Source organism: Plectropomus leopardus, chromosome 7 (genome assembly GCF_026936395.1).
Source record: "Plectropomus leopardus strain MGB_pleo_1.0 chromosome 7, ASM2693639v1, whole genome shotgun sequence".
NCBI lineage: Eukaryota > Metazoa > Chordata > Actinopteri > Perciformes > Serranidae > Plectropomus > Plectropomus leopardus.
In genome coordinates, this window is record NC_142182.1 from 21,664,656 (window position 1) to 21,685,544 (window position 20,889).

Sequence of the window (20,889 nt, forward strand, 5' to 3'; positions counted from 1 at the left end):
ATGGGCAGGCCTTGACCCAGTACCTGGTTGCCCACTGCTTTGGGCTACAAAATTGTTATCAGACAAAAACACACATCGTTTATCTATATTCAGCATGTACAGAATCACCCAGGTGTTTTCTGGCTGAGCCATTTCCTCACTGGCTTCCTCATTTCTCCACATTTAAAGGTTTTAAGCGGTTAGCTGCAATTGTTGGGGTGAAGGGTGAGACTGAAGTATAGGATCTGACTCAACATGTGTTTTTTGGTCAGGCAAACCTTAATGGAAAGAGAACGGCATGACAGCGAGACTGAATTTTCATTTTGTGGTGGAGTATACCTTAACTTTCACTCTACCCATAACCTTCACATATCCTTATTCTGTCCAAACTGATCTCACTTTAAAGGTTGAAAACTTAAGTAGGTTCTCAAAGGGTACTGAGCAATTACACACACACACACACACACACACACACACACACACACACAAACACACACACACACACACACACACACACACACACACACACACACACACACACACACACACACACACAAACACACACTGTGTCTGTCTAACCTGGACTCAGTGGGAGCCAGGTTTTGAAGATTTCTTATTTGTATTTCAAGGTTGCGCCCTGCTCACATTGCTGGAGGGCAATGTCTTTGTGTTGACGACACAGCGGAGCTCACCGTGGAAACAGTGGAGCCACTCTGGTGCAAAATGAACGCCAACATGAAAAGCAGCTGTTAGTAATGGATGTCTACTGTGAAATGCAGATAATTCTTGACACTTCTGTAATGAGCGAAGGACATCTGCTACAGAGGACTTCACCACAAAGTTTGCTGCTTAAATTAAAAGTTAAGCCACGTTATTACCTGGGAGATGTGGGATGGTTTCCAGTTATTGCAGTCAGTTTCATTTTCAATATTTTTTTAGTCTTTAGAAAATCTTCCCAGGCAATAATTCAAGCAATGATTTTATTATTACTTCCCACATTGAGGATAAACGTTGGTTGGTAACTCGGTAAAGTTGCTGTTTTTGCCACTTTTTTTTACATTTTCATATTCTCCTTTAGGCAACAGAAACAGCTGCTGTGGTTGAGGCTATAGATGAAAGACAAACTTCAAGTTTTAATTTGGCAAAACAGGAAGTGACAAATGTTTTCGGGGCAGCAAATTTCATTATCTTGTACAAACAAAACATCATGGTTTGAGGGTAATTCATTAATTCCATTATGATACTTGTCTGCAAATAGAGCTTTATTAAACTTTTCAGTTATGCCAACTTTTCTAATATTGTAGAAATGTTCCAGATGCAGTAAACAACATCAATCTTGTCTCTCCAAGCAGGTTAAAGAAAAAAAACAAACATCTGAGGCCAGTAACAGCAACAATCATGTCTGCATCCAGTGAAACAAAAACAAAAGAGAGAAGTCTGGATGTTTCACTGTGTGGTGCATCATCTGGTTCATTCTGCTACGGGTATTTGCTCAAGTTACTTTGTAACTTTTAAATGTGCCACAGCTGTTGAAGCTAACAAAACTCTTCAAGTGTGTAAAGAGGTGATTAAATACACTTGTCTTCTTTATAAGGCTCTCCAACATGAGACTAAGTTCATCTTCATTCATTGATCCCTGGGGTCGTTTAAATGAAAATGTTGAAAATGGGTCATTATGGCAGCAGAGACATGAATAACAAACTGAGGAGGAATAAAATGCGATTTAAGGAAAAGGGTTTCTATGATGTTAATAAAACGTTAAAGGTCTTTCTAATGGAGAAATGACTATTGCTGTATGTTCTACTTATTTAATCACCAAGAATGTATTAGAACTTATTATTTGAACTTAAAGTTACAATTTTTAATGATACTAGAACTGTGCAAGAGGCATATGTGGAGAGTGTATATCAATGTGTGGGGCAGGGGCATAATAATGATTTCAATAGAGCAGTTTGTGTGCAGTTAGTGCAGAGTTGCAACTAGTGCAAGTTGTCATATGTATATATACGTATATAGTAAATGATGGTTACGTGAAGAAAGGGCATAAGCAGACCTTTTCCTCTGCAAACACAGAACACAGTTGGAATGAGAACCACAGCACCTGCAGGCTGACTTTCAGATCTGGCTGAGGTTTAGTTGAGATTTTGTCAGAGGAAACAGTCTCTTAATGAACTTGAATTGAGATGGTGATGTCAGCAATTGAGCTTTTATAAACAGAAAGGGAATTAATGCTGTTAGGACAATAAAAAATATGTTTTATTCACACCCTCCAATTACATAATGAAGAAAAAAAAATCTTGTTCTTAGAAAGTTCTTAGACTCTATGTTGCATTGTTAAATGTAGTCAATGATAATTTGTCAAGATTGTTTTAGGAATGAAATCGCATTGTGACAGAGTGCTCAAAAAGACTTTGTAACTGAAATAAAAGTCACTCCCTTCGTATTTGCCGCACGTCTTAGTGAGCCTCACAGTCTGCCAGCTACAGATAGTGAGACTTTTTAATTGTTTTCTCTGTGTTTAATTGGCACAACTTATTGGAATTTTGTGCTGAGAAGAAGAAAACAAACATTAGTCCACAATCAATTACAAAGGGGTGTAGGTTTTGAAGCCCAGTGAAAGTGACAAAATTACATTTTTAATACCTTCACAAGAATCTTTCCCCAGTCCAACATGAGCGTATTTCTGCACTGCTTGGCTGTATCTGTCATGCAGCAGCCAGCCAAAGTCATGGCTGACTTCTCTTTTTGACACAGGTCAACCAGAGGTCACTGGAGCAGCAGCATTGCCATAGTAACTCATTCTGCATGATATGAAACAAACATGGCCACCCTGGCCATCCATCATCTCTCTAGTGAGGCCCATCCATCATCGCAGAGGCATGCTGACATCCACTTTGCTCTGGTTCCTCTCGGCTGGACTGTGATTGGTCGGTGATAGGGAGCCCAGTTGCCTAAGCACAGGGGTGCTTTCACGCTTGCAGAGCAGAGAAACGCCCAAACTGTACAACCTGACAGAAACACATTGATTTCAAAATCTATAGAGATGGGATTCATCAAGCTTTAGGCTCGGTTCATGAGAAGGTTTTCTTTCCCCTTCAAATAGAGAGCAACATAAGGAGCATCAAGGTGGACAAAAAAAGGCCAGAGGCATCTGTTAAAGTGTTGTGGTCTGATACACAGCAAGGTGTTGTCAAAAGGAATTGAGAAGTTGGTCTGACTGCACTTCAGGTGAGAAACCTTAAAAGACTAGTTTAGTCTCGCAGGTCATGGCAGGTTTTGGCTCAAAGGAACACTCCAGTGAAAATCTTTTGCGTGTCTTTTGAGAATTCCCGGAGAGTCATCCCTGAGAAACATGTCAAAATGTATCTAAACGCTCATAACTTCTCAAAGCACTTAAGCAGCCTAATGCACTTCTCTGCCCTTGAGCTATATGTTCTTGGGAGTATGCTGGAAAAAAAGTAGTTTGTGTGTCAACTGACCATGTCAAAAGGCTTAATGGCTGATCTGAGTAGCCACATTTATAAGCCCGCTGCAAAGACATGCTTTCATCATTTAAAGTATGGAGATAATGCACACACTTTTTGATCTTTCCTGGAAGGTATTCACAATGATGCACTGGGTTGTTTACAGAAAAAGTGCCAGAAATAGTCTTGTAAAGAATAAAAAAAGAGGGTTAGAGAGAGAAGAAGCTTTCTCACTTTGTCACCTGCACATAGTTTTCCAGTCACTCCTTGAGGTGGGGGTGATTGTCAAATTGTCAGTCACAGAAACTTTTTTGTTCAAGGATAAAATGTTGGCATTTCCTGTTCCTGCAAACAGCAGATACATCACATTCGTATGTGTCATATGTATCATATTAACATTTCTAAAATGACATAGTAAATGAGCTGATTTTGTCCAATAAATAGCTTCAGTGCTATGAGGAGGCAACAGCATGACACGGAAGTATGTGAGCTAATAGATAAATGGATGATGCAGAGTGGTTTGATCCATTTCTACCCATTTGGACACTTTTTTTCCATGATTGAATTTCAGTGGGTATTCCTTTAAAATATATCAATCTAACGCCACTGACGACGGGAGTTGAAAGGCTGGTATTAACTTAGACGTTACAATTAAAATGAAACATTGTCAGCTGCAGATCCAGGGCCAAAATTTAATGTAGTTGTCACCAGACATCTATTGCTGTCTCACAGCTGGCTCCATGAGCAACTTACATTATTCATCTGGACCATTTCTGGTAAAAAAAATAAAAATACTGATGCTGACATTTCCTCATCCGACAACAGCGCAAAGTGCTTTTACTTTTCAACTTTCAAATACAGTCTTTTTCATCCGAGATGAAAGCAGCATGACTGGACCAGAACCCATCGAGAGATCCAGATAAGATCCAGCAGGAGATAAGTCGCAGCTGAGCCCTTCACACAGTACTGAAAGGAGAGAAAAGCTTCAGTTTCTAAGGTCTTTCTTTGAGATTCTGCAGAATAAAATGACATTTGAATAACATAGTAGTTATCTGCAGCTTTGAGTAGGCTGGATTGTGAAGTCAGTTTTATCATGCTTCATTGTTAAAACTACCTCAGTGAGATGAATACACAATACAGAAAGCTTGCTATGTGAAAAAGGCATCTGTCTTAAATGAAACGGTATCCTGATGGTGCGTTGTTTAAAACCATGAGAGAGAAACTGTTCAATGGGGAGATAAGATGAGAGGGCCTCTGTGTTTGTGATGTAGAGCGCCAATCAATTAAGTGGATAAGATGCAAATGATTACTCTTACAGAGTGGCAACTTAATAGCGACATAGATTTCTGGCAATTACGTTAATTACTTCATTTAATTTACAATGGTTTGTTGCAGACGCTGCATTGTCATCATGGCTAACCAACTGGAATGGAGGACAGGCAGTGAAGTGAAGAAAACATGATCAGACCCTTTTTGATCTGAAACTTTGTGGATGAAAGTGAACACAGTGTATGATGGGTGAATTTGCTTTTTTACACATCCTCTACATCTTTGCTAAATTCAGCTTAGACTCTGTAGAAAATTAAGGGGTGTGAGATGCACAATTGGAAGGTAACGAGTGGCATTTTTAACCCCTGGTTCCTTTATGGGGCACTTTTTCTATAAAAGGGTTTGTGTTCAAAATTGCATATGGACATCCTATTCATATACCCATGTGGGATGGGTCATACAAATAACCAGACATGTTGATCAAAATATTCATTCATTCATTCATTCATATAAAGTATGACATAAAAGTGAGTATGCAGTGTGTTAAAACTGTGTAGTTTATGGGAAAACAAGACAAATTCACCATTGTATACTAGAATTAGACAAATGAGATGTGAGCTTCCTGGACATACTCGACTCCCTAAAATGCATTGCGGTTTTTCAGACTGCCCAATGGTGGACTGCCAGGCAGACGGTTTGAATGAACAACTGCTGGATAAAATAATTGGCCTTAAAATAATACTGGAAAAAAAATTTAAGGTATGCTATGCAGGATTATCGGCTACTATTTATAAACACTCTCACCAGCGAAAGTGAAAGTAAACGCCAACCCCAGATTCTAACCCATTCTCATTCCGAAGTCATGAAATACTGCAGCTTTTGCATTGATTTCAGCATAAGATCACGACTCCAAAAGCCAGTTTTTGCATCTGCCTGATAGCCACTGGACAGCATCAACTAAAATACAGCAGGACAGAACCATTTGCGGTATTATAGGCTGCTGGCTGGATGGCCAAACAGCTGGCCAGCTGGATGGCACTTGCAGTGGCAGCATGATATGCAGACGGGCAACATCAGTTGAGAATGCAGCCGTATTGAACCTGTCACATACGCCGCAGGATGGCATCAGGTTAAAATGCTGCCGGTAACGACATACTATAAAGACAATGGTCAATGGCGGGAGGAGAAGTGGCTCAAATGAACAAATGTGATGGTTTTTTTTCCCTTGCTGCCTAATCCTAACCATATGTGCAAGCATGTGTTTGTTGAAGTCCTGGCATTGGTCGCCATGTGCTTTTGTTGCCTAAACACAATCGCATGCAGCATCATCCCACCATGAGCTTGTGTTGACATCACAGTAGCAGCACCAGGGAACGTTATCAGCACACACAACAGGATAACTGGAGCGTGATGTGGACGTCCACTGCAAAGTGGCAATATGTGATGACTTGGGATGAAAGCGTGTTGGTTGATCTTGTGACTTTGACCGAGACAACACAGGCTTAAGCCCACTCTAAAACCACAGCTAAACTAAAGACAGATCAACAGTCCTTCTCAGTCTGTCTCTTCCTCTAATGGACTCAGGGATGACCTCAAAGCTTTGACAAAATCAGGATTATTGCCATGTGTTGGAATAAATTGCTCATACAAACCCTGATAGCATCATTGTCAAGGCCCTTAAGTACAGAGAACATCTTTGCTGTTTTTCTTTTCTTTTCAATCATAGGTCTGGTTTATCCATTCCCCTTTTGCAATATATTTAAAGTGTTCACACATAAATCTTGTAGTGGTCTGTAGAAAACTTGTTAAAAGGTTACCTATCACATTAAACAGATGTGTTTGAAGGTCGCCGTCCTTGCAATCATAATCATCATCACCTTAATTATTATCCCATTATCATAGTCTTCAGCATCATTATCACTATAACCTCAGCCTCCCCGTCATCATCGATCTAATCTCTCCAGTCAAAGCTTTAAGGAACTGTACTTCGTATCCTGTGCACTTCCCAAGTCAAGTCATAAATATTTAATGGATTTCATGGTCTGTCTTACTTGCCTAATTTGCTGTGGAAGTTGTTCGGGAAAAAAACTTTTGCAATTTGCAGATTGTGTAGTTTAACACATATAGCAGCTGTGGAGGGGTAATGACTAGTTCTTATCACACCTCAGGGGCTGCACTCAGGACATTTTGTAGGGGCTTAACTGTGCTAATACAGATAAAAGATCCCGCATACATCCTAAATCCCATTAAGCTATACTGTAATGAGGGTGCCAAATATCAGCTATAGGTAGTGCAAGACAAGATTTGAGTACATTCAGTCACAGGTGTTTAATGCATTTCAGTCGATTTACCACATGAATGTGTATTTCTTCATGCACCCACTTGCCATTTTGTTGCTTGTGGTCCAAAGCACACCTGCTTTTCAAATGTTTTTTAAAAATGTTTGTAACACCACAAGCTGAGTGCTACCTAGTACAATAATATTGGAGAGAAAGCAGACATCTCTACCAGCGATGTCTCCAACAATTGGCAACTCTCACCAACACTGATTTATAAATAGCACTACAGGTAAGAGAAAAACTTTCAACACATTCGCATCCGAACTCATCAAATACCGCTGCTTTGTCAGTGGACCTACAGTACATACCAGAAAAATATGCACTGGGTACCCCCCTGCTTCAATTTTGGATGTTCACCGATGGTATGTCAAATTATGCTAGTTAACTGTATTGTGTCCTTTCAAAATGCACTTCCCATTTTTACAGGAAGTGTAAAGTTTTTGCTTGTCAATGAATACAGTCTTTTTCTAAAAAAAAACTAACAACATAGGTAAATACTTTACTTTTTCAATCTACTTCCTTAAATCCAGGCAAAAAAAGCAGTTTAGTTAGGTAAGGAAAAAAGCATCATGGTTTTGCTTAAACTAAGTAGGTGGTTACCTACACAATGTAATGTGATGTGGCATATGTCACCAGTGTATCTGCTACACATACTAGCACACTGCGTTGTTGTTAACACAACTCCACTGACTTTTGATTCCACACAGGAAACAAACAGTGGGCTGGTGGGTGACAGTCCAGCGTTTGTTTGACCCATTCACCTATCCTCGCACCTATTACTGTATATAAGGACTTTCTTTCCCTTTATGGTATAGTCACCGGGAGCAACACAAGCTGCTGCCACCCGGTGACTATCAGATGGCCACAAAGAGTGCCTCTGTGCATCATTGTCTAGTGTTCACTGCTTAAGTGGCAATATTTGATGCTTCAGGTTTTGCCTGCTGTGTTAGAAATGGCCACCGCCCATTGTATATCACACCACCGCAAAGGTTCCTCTGTGGATGGGTGTCTGATGCCAAGACTGACAAAACTGTGCTATTTGAAAAGTTGGGTGTGGGAACTGGTTAAAAATATTTAGTTTTGATTTTGTGGTGCTGTCCCTATTATAGAGTCATGATAGTTCTTCTGTTAATACGTTTTGGACTAAGACAGGTTACAGACAGTGTTAAAGCCAACTAGTCAGTTCCAGGAAAAATTGCTTTGATTTTACAAGAAAGACAAGTTAATTGCAGTCTGCATCAGGTCTCCCTGCTGAAAGATAATGAAGGCTTAGACAATAATGATACCTCTATCACCACCGGGTCAGCCAATGCACTTGGTTTAAAATTGCTCATTTGAGTCTTATTGTGATTGACAGAACAGAGATTGATTTACCCCACTCTCAGGCAGTGAACTTTAACACTGGCACAGACAGTCCACCACAGTGTGATGCAAATGCACGCCTGCACAGTGTCACCCCAGTGGACAAGCGTCAACATTTTCAGCAGGTATTGATCTTGTGGTGACACTGGATTTAATATGCTTTAGACTTGTCAACAACCACAAGGGACGCAGGTCTCCTCTTGGCTCTCTGTCTGTGATTTGACGAACGTTTGGCCTTAAAGTGAGGATAGAAAATCCTGCAGAGGATTTTTAGGGATGCAGAATGCAATCGCATCGCCTGAGCTCACATTGAAATGACATTTTTCATTTTCGTTATTTCAAGCAGAGATACGCTGATGCCACTTTTCCTCTCATGATACTGATTCTGAAACATAAGTTAAGGGGTTTGGCCAATAGCAGCCGTTTTTTCCTTTTTCAGTTTAATATAAGTATGTGTGGGACTGATAGGATCACTCCTCTAAATGAAAGGTAACATAAAGCTGTAATCAGGCAACAGCTCTGAACTATAAGTGGAGATGTTTATACACCGTCCTTTTCAGATTTTTAAAAGTTAATTGTGTTATGAAAATGACACTGACTCATAAATAACATTTTATATCGATCAGCCATGTCTGGTCAATACTAGTGCCTCTAATAAGGTCACTATTGGCGCCATTACTGGTGCAATATATTGGACTTGTGTATTACTATTTTCAAGGTAAAAAATGTGACATTTTCAGATGTCAAAGTCAATTTTGTTATTCTATATCTGTCTTTAGCCTGTCCATTAAAAATGTACCCTTGTAGGTCATCTTACTTCATCAACAACATGCATTGGTTGTATGAATACAAATGTAAATGAAATTATACATTCTTTGTATTCATTAGTACCATGTCAAAGAAAAGGAAAAACTGACTTTTTTGTTTAAAAAACAAAAAACCTAAGCACCCCCTAAGCTGTAGGCCAGCAAGTTTACCAGGTAGATGCAAGATCTCATCCCAGCTCATCAAATACTCTGGCTATGACTCCCTGGGTACTCCTTACATCAGGTTTGAATATATGGGGATGGCATGTTACATGCGCTGTGTCTTTTCAAAATAGCATACATATTTCGGTTCCTTTGTTTTTAAGTTGGTTTCCTTTGGTTTAGACACAAAAGTCTGTGGTTAGGTTTAGAAAAAAATCATGGTTTAGCTTAAAATTAGTACGGTTTTTACCAACGTAATGTCACGTCATGTGACATGCGTCATGAACATAGCATGTCACACATACTCGGACACTATATTATTATTAAAATATTATTATTAAATAGACATCTTTGGAACAGTAAAGTTTCATTTCAATCACGTCATGTAACACCACTTTCTAAACCAAACAGCTGAGTAGTGGCTTGATACAGTTCATGACACAGCTCGCCTTCTGCACAGGAATACTGAAGTTGAGAAAATGTAGTGCCAAAAGAAAGGGCCGTGTGATGGTGAGGTAAAGTGGTGAAAACACTCTAAATATACCGTCCACTGATAGTTTTTTTTAGGTAGACCATTTTTTAAATAGGTTTTCATATCAGCCCCACACCACAGCAGTGTAATGCCGAGCTTTGGGGTGTTTCTGCAAACAGGGAGCGCATTGACTGCTATCTACTGTATGTAACACACTGACATCAATCAGTCATCATCAATCAATACATCAATTTCTAATACAACCCTACTTCAAATATCCCGAAGTATCACTTTAAGGGACAGATGTTGGTCTCAAGAGCTGATGGAGAGAAGAGAAGAGCGAACATTGTCATGATATCCATCAGGCGGACAGAAACATGGCTCTAAATCAATGCTAATGTTGCTCCGTGTCAGGTGGATGTGAGTGTTTGTTAGCATGTTAGTGTTATGGCACTGTGTGCCTGCTGTTGCCTCGAAGTTTCTGGGCTAAAACATGAATTCATAGAGCTTTAGAAAAAATGACACTTTCATGGATTCAAAAAGACACACACAGACGCAGTATAGCTGATGCCTAATCAGTTCTACTGTGTAGCTGCAGCAGGTAAATATCCTTTTTTCAGCTGCTTCGAGCATAAATGACCAACATGTGCTCCTTTTTCTTTCCTCTGCTTTGTCTCTGTCTCACTCACTCTGCCTGTACACAGTTGTTGAAAGCGCCTTCTTTGTTTCAGCGTATTATATATTCATGTGCAAATGCCTCTCTCTCTCAGTGCGAGCAAGTTAATGTGAATCTACATTATTTATCCCTGAGCTTAATGAACAGTCCTAGCCTTCCCAAATCACTGGAATATTATACATCTGAAAGTGTCAACACAAGCTGGGCTGTCAACATAATTACACCATGTGATGTGACAGCCTTACTTCAAGCCTCATTCATAGTTTCCACTTCGCTTTCCTTTCTGTCATTGTATCAAACAGCAAATGTGAATATCCTCTCTATATGCTGGTGGCAGCAACTGATGCTTATCTAAAGTTGTCCCCTTACATGCTGAAGGATTTCTATTTATTTATAGCACCTCCCAAACCAACAGTTACTGCTGCGGGTGGTGGTAAAATTAACCAAGCATGGTGGGTGGTGATTGTTGGCCGCATTGCTAATCAGAAGTAAAAATCTCCACAGATTAAAGCGAACACTCGCAGCGGCCTCGCTGTGTCGATGCGCTGTCAGCTCAGCGTGATGATAAATGTTTACGGCACTACATTAAGAGGAAATTACCTCTTTTTGCTAGAGGCCAGATCATTCATTCACAGGCGTAGCATGCCCATCGTCGGCCCTGTCGTAAATTAGTCTGCACCTTTCAGTGGGAAGAAAGGTGGGGAGGATTAGGGAAATCAATCTTTTAGACGGGCAGTTAAAATCATTATTTGGCTTCCTGCAGGACACAGGTTGTGCTACAGAGTGACAAATTGTCCCACGCTGTTCTAAACATCCATGCGGTATGGTGGCTTTGTGTCTCTCTGTATGGAGATGACCAGACTGACAGACGAGAAGAGAGCATGCTGAGTTAGTGAGGTTATTAAGGCTGCAGGACCTCTACAATTATTCATAAGAAGCCACCATAACAAGCCCACAGTGACTTTCGCCAAAGATTCACGGTGTGCTCAAAAAAAAAAAAATCCAGCATAGAGTCTATTATTTTCACTCCCTCTCCTCCATCAAGGTTCAGAGCTGAAAGCAAGAAAAGTAGAAAGCAGAATCCTTCCTCAGGCGTGGCATCCACGCAAAGTATCCGCTTTGTGTGTCAAAACTGTCCAAAAATAATCACAGATTGTCTCATTTCAGGGATGTAAAATGCCCTTGTCATGCTGTGACTGACATTGTTTACATCTGTGCTCTAACGTAAGGAGAGATTTGCATTTTTAACAAGAAGAGATCTAAACAGAGTTTTCACAGCGACATGATTCAGACCCACAGCAATCAGCGCTCGACCGCATCATCTGCTGCTAATCCAGTTAATCTTTCCAGTGGCGACTGTTCCAGGATGGCTGTTTCCCTGTTATTTTAGGAGAACGATTACGCATTGTGGAATTAACAATGGTTTAACCTCTTCACAAGATTTCTTTACATCCTGCCTGCAGAGAGCTTGGGCAAAAAAAGATTCAATGGGGAGCTCTGCTGCTCTTGCCTCCTGTGGAAAACACAATGTGAACCAAGATGTTCGCATCAATTATTAGATATCATTCATTGCATAAATGATACTATGAGAAAGAGGTACCTGCTTCCTCATTTGTGAAAGCCTTGAATTTTTGCTCATCATTTCAGTGGGATGATGTGAACTACCCGACTGTCTTCTGAGCAGATAATACCCCCTGTTACCTGCCCTGTGAGATTTTAATGAGGCAGAGGATTCCTGTAAAAAAAATCACTTTTTAATTACCGGTAGGACCCATTTCCTTCTTTCTAGTCCAGTAATGTCCAACTACAGGAAATCAATTTAGTGCTGTACTGCAAGAGGGAGTAGCCACATTTACTCTTTGGGCTGAAAAATGACCAGAAACTGTGCAAATTTTGCATAAAAGCCTAAAGTCATAAATTCAAAATATTGCATGGGAGCTGCTCAAAACTTTTCTTAAAAAAGTGTGCAGATAAAACTGACACAGTCTTCATTCATTTCATTTTGTTCTGTGCCAGTTAGGTTATAGATCTTTGGCTGCTGAATATGTACAGTTTATGATGGCTCACACTGTATGAGAGACACTGCTGTCTTTTCCACATGTTGCCTGGATACCATATTATGCCTGGATACCCTTTGTCTCAGGTTAATGTGATTATTTTTCACAATCTGTGACCTTTACACAATTTCTTTCTTTCTTTTTTTTTTTTGCAGATTCCTCTTTTCCGCTGACTTCCACTATAGCCAATTTGTAACAATATGTACTGTATATTTTAATCAAATTTGGTGACTTTCATGTGGTGTTCTGATACATTTACAATTCACTGGAAGTATAAATCAGCAATAATTATTTAGGATTAAAAGGCATATTGCTGCTCTGCTATTTTCACATGATTTATGTCTTAAATAAATGTTTTGTAGATATTTTTCTTCCATGTTAATCCTTTGTATACATCACAAAATACAAAATTAAGTTGACAAAATGAAGTTGACTTGACTGAGTTAGTCAAAAGTAGTGCTATTTTATACAGAAATGTTGCCATATTATTTTTAGTAAATTGAAAAGGTTTTTATTATGCTATTTATTCCATGCACTTATTTTCTATATGTATATGTAATTATCAAAATAAGCTTAATTCAAAACAAATGATATAGAAAATGGTGTTGAGTGTATTTAATATAACTGAGTAAATTAGGGCTGCAGCTAACGATTATTTTGATAATCGATTAATATAATAATCGGTTGATTATTTTTTCGATTCATTGAATAATCAGTTTTTTAAAAATAAAAATAATAGTAAAATAAGCATTTTTTTTCTCCCATCACTTTGCTCAAACACAGATTATCACTGACAACAATGCAAAAAGTGCAGTGCATAAACAGATGGTTGCTTCAACATCCCTGAGCTGTCAAAATAATATCAAATTAAAAATAATAAATAACTCAAACATGAAACAATTCAAAAAATAAATGTTGACAGTTTTACAACATACCGTTACGTTTCCTTACGTTAAAACTGTACGTGCGTCGTTTTTTGTCAACTTACCTGCTGTTCAGCTCTCCTCCTCCTCCTCCTCCTCCTCCTCCTCCTCTTTCGCTTTTGTTTTAGATGTTGCATCATAACCGTCGTGCTCGCGTGCCATGTCACTTTTGGATATTTTGCAGCTAACACACTTCTTTGTTTTGCATAACGTGAAGTGCTCCCAAACTTTTGAAGTTTTCGTAGGAAACGTCCTCGTCAGTACCCGATCTGTTCCGCCTGCCTGATCCGTTCCCGCATGCGCAATCACTTCGCCATCGTGGCTACCTACGGCAGCCTTACTTTGACAAACAGGTGCGTCAGTACCTGATCCCTGCCTCATAACTGCGAAGTTTATGTGGTGAGAAATAATGCTTAAAAACTGGTTTCCATGCTTAGAGAGCTTGTCTCTGCAAAAACATGAAGAGTACGAAAAGCAAAATGTGCATAGAATATAACTGATAATTAATAGATGAAAACAACTTATGATTAAAAAGATGTTTGCAAGTGAGGAGTTTCACAACAAATATTTTATAATGACGAAATGAATATAATAACATACAGTAATTACATATATATAATTATTATTAGGCCTATATTATCAGCGACTGCATGGCCAATTTTGACATTTTATGGGTGCGTTTGGAGGTTATTGAGGATGCGGAATCCATTTCTGATATTTTCAAAATGTATGTTTTAAACTAGAAGTCTGCATATTCTAACTGTTGGGATGTATTTTGATTCAATTTAGACATTTTAGAAAACATAATGAATTGCCAGCATGAGACAGGTAGCTTACTCTGTATTATGTATTTGAAATAACTGAAATAACTTTGAATCAGTTATAAATTGTACTATATTTATTTATAAACACATGAATAGAACATCTTTAAGTCTTCTTCTTCCTCTGCCTCTGTGTCTCTACAAGTGACATTTTTTTCTCAAAACTTTATTTATACCAAAGAGGCATAACAATAATAATTCATGCGAAATATACAAAACGGTAGTACAACCTTTGAACAAGTCAGGGGTCTGATGTCCATAGTTCTTCCTCTGTCTCCGCAAAAGTTGCTAGTTTGACCGAGCATGCTTACATCTGATGTGGCAGCGTATAAAACATGATAAAACACCTGTTTGTCTAAGTGAGGCTGCCATAGGTAGCTGTCCAAGATGGCGGACTGCTTGTGCATGCAGGGAACGGATTGGGCAGATGTAACGGTTCAGGTACTGACATTTCTCTATGCCTCCGCCACGCCTCAAAACGTCTGCATGTGACGTAAACAGTCCCGCGACACAGCGAATGACGAAATAATAGCGCGACACAACGAATCGATAATTTTGTTCTTTGCCAAAACATTCAATAATCAATTATAATCAATTTTATCAATTTGTTGTTGCAGCCCTAGAGTAAATACTTACTTACTCAGTTTAGGTGATTCACTTGCATTACCAATTTAATTAACCCATACTTAAATTTAGTACATTTAAATAGGCTTTATAAATAGAATTCATTTAATCTAAAAAAAGGATACATTGATTCAAATCAATGAAATTCATGCAAAATGTTCCCATTTTTTTTAAGAAAGTAGTTTTCACACTGTATAGTGTCAAGATGTTTGAGTTTCTTTGTAACATTATTGTTCAGTGCTTACTAATAATTCATTAGATTTTCCACTCTTGTGATTTTCTTATTATTTTTTAGCCTACTTTCTGCAAATTAGACAACATTCCTCAACATCTTGGGCTGAAACTGTTTTCTGTCTAACACACAGTCTGTATGAGTTCAATAAAATGAGACTGAATTGTTGTTTGAAACAGTATCAACACTCACAACATGTTTGTTATTAGTTTTTCAGCACTGTCTATGCACTCCCAAAAGTAAGAAGCCAAAGAAAACCAACAACAACAAAAAAAATCGATCATTATCAACTATAAAGTTATGGTGGGGCAATTTGACATTTTTTCTGTTTTGGATGTATGCCCATTACCATTGTCATGAATTCAAGAATTCAAAAATTATTGCCAGAATAAATGCTGGCATTGCACATTTCTGCTGACCATGAAAATGTTAAATTTGTGTGTTTCATAAGTAGCTGATATGTTGATGATATGTTTATTTACATTTCAGTTTTCAATTCCATGTTGTGACGATGCTGTGGTTAGGTTTAGGTGCAAAAACCACTTGGTTAGGGTTATGAAAACAACGTGTTATGAGATAAAATACCCAGTTTTGTTGCTTCAAACATGGCTGAACATGTCGGTGGTCTCAAACAGTGGTCTGTAGCTTCACAGCATCTCACCAAAGAGTCCCATCATTCACCATCCTCTCCTCCTTCGGATGACAAACTCTGCTCTTATACATTTCTACATCACCTTAGAAATGTTTATATTATACATGTAAAATGTAACATGTCTGTGGTTTGCAGCAATGCAATATGCCAATATTTTATTCTGGCTCCTCGGCTGAATAATTAAACTTAAACGCAAGATCATATAGTGTTCGGGATATGAAGCCTCCTCAGTAGTCTGCAATGAATTTTAAAGCTGTTTAATCATGACAAGCTGTAAAAACTTGGCAGCCTGTTGTAGCATGGTGGGTAGTAAAGCTGTCATAGGTAACACTAAATTAGTCTATTTAATTAAAGTTAACTTTAATCAAGAAGAACCAAATAAATCCACAACTTTTGAAGCTAAGAACAAATGACACTGGCTTTTTTCTATACAAAGATATATTCATCACATATAGTTGTTATTCTCAGTGATGGAAGTACTTCTGTTTCTGTTTCAGTAACATACAGTATAAAAGTACAGTCTCATTATTGATCCTCTGTAACCATTCATCCAACAAGCCTCATGCTAGCCCAGGTTTAAAAACACTGTTGTGGCTACTCCTCAGAGAAATGGGATTAATTCACAATTGGAATTCTGTCACTTTCAACTTTGCAAGGCGTAAACGAGATGCTGATTGGACAAAACTTTGCAGGTGACCTCTTTGAGGCAAAATTGTGGTGTGGTTCAACCAGACACACAGCTGCACGCTTGAGATGAATCACATCCCCAACAGGGTCAAACAATGTATCAATAGATTGTTCAAGCGTGGAGCCGAGAGTCTTCAAATGTTCATTTCCATACATGTTCAGAGGCCGACTGAGACCCATCAGAAGAGCTGTGATCAATATTATGCATTCGTCTCTAAGGAGGCGTAAAGCTGATGAGGCCAGTTTGTGTTGAGTGCTTCCTGCATAGCAATTTACTAACTGTGTGTGTGTGTGTGTGTGTGTGTGTGTGTGTGTGTGTGTGTGTGTGTGTGTGTGTGTGTGTGTGATGTTAAGGGCAGGTCTCTATGTATGCATGCTCATATGTAATATATACATCTATCCATCTAAGTAAGACAAATAATGGCAATTCCCTGCAAGGAAAATAGGAAGGTTGCAGCAACGAAGGTAAAATGAGGCCCAAAGAAACACAAGCAAAGGGCTAGAATACATCAGAAATAAATGCAATAGAAAATAAAAAGGTATATCAGTTAAAGTAAAAATTAAACCAAGTAAATGGCCAATAATAGATTTATTTCACAGTTTTTACCACTTAGACAGTCAGCCCAGTCACCAGAAGACATTGTTGGCAATGTACATTTCGGCAAACGACAAATGCATTTGTATTTATATATGTCACATCAACTTTTCTAAGATGACCTAACATATGAGCTGACTTTGTCATCAGAGGTTGGAGGAGATGGTGGATGGCATGAAACCTACACAAGAGACCACTGCAGACTGCTGTTTGAGACCAAAGATCAACATAACTGCATATTTTTCAGTCATTGCTGCATTTCTGGCAGCTTTCAGCCCCTAAACATGTTTTTTTTAGTAACCCTTGGCTCTTTTTTAGCGACCCATGGCTTATTTTCCTTCTGCTTTTTGGTTCCCAAATGTGGTTATTGTTTAGCAACCCATAGCCGTCTTTCCAGTGGCTTTTTAGCCCCTAAATGTGGATGTTTTTAGTCACCTGTGACTCTTTCTTCTGGTGGCTTTTTAGCCCCCTGACATGGGTGTTTTTAGTGACCCATGGCTGTTTCTCCAGTGGCTATTTGGCCCCCAAACTTGGGTGTTTTTTAAGAGATCACGACTTTTTTTTTCACCTGGTTTTCAGCCCCCCCAAAAGTGTGTGTTTTTTTAGCAGCCATCAGCTTTTTTTTCAGCGGCTTTTCAGCTTCCAAAAGTGGGTGGTTTTTAGCAACCTGTGGCTCTCTTTCCAGTGACTATTCAGCCCCCAAACATTTGTTTTTAGCATCCACTGGTTGTTTTTGTTGTGGCTTTTCAGCCCCCAAACAGGTGTTTTTAGTGGCCTGTGGCTCTTTTTCCAGCTGCTTTTTAGCCCCCAAACATGGTTATTTTTGAGCGACCACTGGCTCTATATTCAGCAGCTTATCAGCCCCTAAACATGGGTGTTTTTTGTGGTTTATATCTGTGGTTTACAGAAATGTAAAATGGCAACATTTTCTCTAGCTATTGTGTTATGACTGAAACGAATATGACAAAGGAAACATCTGTTGTATATGTCTGTATACTGTGAATGGATGAATAGTTAAAAAAGATAAATTTTTACATATAATCTTGGCAATGTATATTTTTACCAATCATATAGTATATCAGCATATACAATGTCGAGAGCAGTGAGCAGGAAATGGAAATTTTAGGATACTTAAGAGAAAAATCTAACTTAAAATGACAGGATAAATGTAGCCATGAAAATCCCCACTTTTTGAGTTTGAGTAACCTTTGGTCCCTGTAATTCATCCCTTTGATGCAAACCCTCAAATGTCATCTTTGGACCTTCTGACACTCTCATTTGAATAAGGAGGACAAACAAATACTGTAAGGATCTTAAAATAATCTAAACATCCATCCTTGTTTACTTCTACCAGTCTGCACACAGTGGCATGCTCGCAGTGTGACGGTCGCCCAGGGGATCTGCCTTGTATTTTATGCATTCAAACAAACCTGTTGCTGCTCCTTTACAGCAGCCTCTTACATAATAAATGTGGAACATAGCAGAGGGAATAACACTAACCCTAACAACAGTAGTAGCAACAGTCAACCGCAACAACAACATCACCATATATAATAAATGTGCTGAAAAAGAGATTAAAATTATTCATCCATTCATTTGAAATTAGGATCTAGATCAAGATCCTAGTAAAATAAAAATAAACAACACAAATTAAACATAATTTGGTGCATCAAAAATGTTTTTCTCCTTCTAATCCATCTTGTTAATCTTCTCGCCACCCCTTGAATTTATTATGTGACCACATTTATGATCCAATATTTTGTTTTTCATGTAAATATTAGTATGGCATCCTTTCTAATGCTGTTTTCAAGAGCAGTGGGAGGGCTTACATAAAAATTCCAGACATATTTCAATACTATTTAATTTTGTTTTGCTCACAAATATACAGAGCAAATCCAAAACATCAATCCCAGAAATCTCTTGCAAACTCGCCTAGGGGTCCCAATGCTAAGGATGAGGTTTAACTGAGGGATAAACTTCAGAAAATTACTCTTTTCCCACTAGATAAACATTTACTGTAAATCAAATTCACTAGCAGAGGTAGAGACGTCCCACAGAGTGACAGAGAATGAACTACATGTTCCCTCAGAGCTGCCAGGCTCATGAATACACACTGTATATCCAGGATGTGTTTGTTCACTGCTCAGAGATACTGTTCCAGGTTAGGATGGAAAAACAAAGCAGAGTTGACACAAGCGTTGGACTGTTCTGTTGCTGGGGCTGGGATGGCTATTTCTGGACAGGCCCCTATGATTCATCAGTGGCTGTTAGGAGGTCTGACGTGTCAAGATGTGTCATTCCACTAATTGCCACTCTGACTTATCCTAAGCCCTCTTTCCATCCCCTGAGCTCTCTTCTGACCTGAGATAATTCCAGTACAAAACTAAGCAGAGAGAGCAGGTTTTATACACCACAGGGAAGGAGAATGTGCTTTGGCTCTCCAGAGGTTAGTGTACAAAGCAGTGACGCCCCGAGAAAGTTTACATAGGGGTGGCTTGATGGGGGCCAGTGAAAATCTTTGGGTGGCACACCAAACCAAAAGTAAGAACAGAACCTAACATGAACAGAGATATTGTTATGCTGTTTGTTAGAAGATTTATTGTTCTTCAAATAGCCTGGTTTTCCTTTTCCTTAAATATACAAATATCCAGCTTTAATTTGAAATAGTACAAAACAAAACATATGCTGGGGTAAAAAGGGTTAAGTTCAGAAGAGACCAAGCAGCAAGCCCCAGGGCTGAAAAAAAAAGCCAATGCAGAAGTGCCAAAATCTGCAGATCCTCAAATGCTCACTTGAGGCTAGATCCAAGGGTGAGTCAATCCCAGAGACCTCCATGTTAAAATGTCCAATTTTACAGCAGAAACAAACTTGTTTACAGCCTGGTACAAAACCCCCAAACAGCTTTTGTCTCTATAGTTCATTTCAACATTAATGAACTGTACAGGATTAATGTAACTCACTCATTTATGTAGGTGTTAAGATACGCATATTTAATGGTTTGACTGCTTGAGTGACAGGCCGTCTGTGGGACGTCGCTACAGTCTATGATTCAGATGCACTCCTCATTCTTCCACTGTTGGAATAGAAATACTTCAATTCTTTTCGGAAGGATGGAATAACAATCCATCAAAACTAATCCTCCTGCATTTCTCTGTTAGTAGTAAATAAGTAATTATACATGATCAGTTGTCTTGATATAACAGACATATTCTGCGTCATTATGGCGATATCTTTACCAAATCGTTTTTATTATTTTTGCACTGAATTTTTGTTATTCTTATATATCTACATGTCCCACTCACTTATCAAAATTCTATTTTTATGCCATTGCTGTTATAGTTTTTTCATCATTTTCTTGTTCTCTCTGAATGTTGTTCACTTTTTGTTGTGCTATCATACTTCAGATGAGAGAAGATCTGAGTTGACAAAAAAGACTCATCTGAGTCATGCTCAGTTATTCTTGTGCACACTAAGCATTAAGATTAAGGAACAACAAGAGGGTTTTTTGGCAACATACAAGCTGCTGTACCTAATTGATAAAGCTTGTTGGGGATGAGCCTGAGAGGAATACCTGCTGAATTGAAGTATGGTTTTGCCAACACCAGTTTTGTGTCTAATATTCTTTTATTTGTTCATTTAAACTATATTTAAACTGGAGTAAAACACATTGAGATTTAAAGTCTCTTTTTCAAGTGTATTGACCGAGACAGGCAAATGACACGGTTGCAGACATTAAAAAAAAAGAAGAGAAAGAAGAAAAGAATAACAA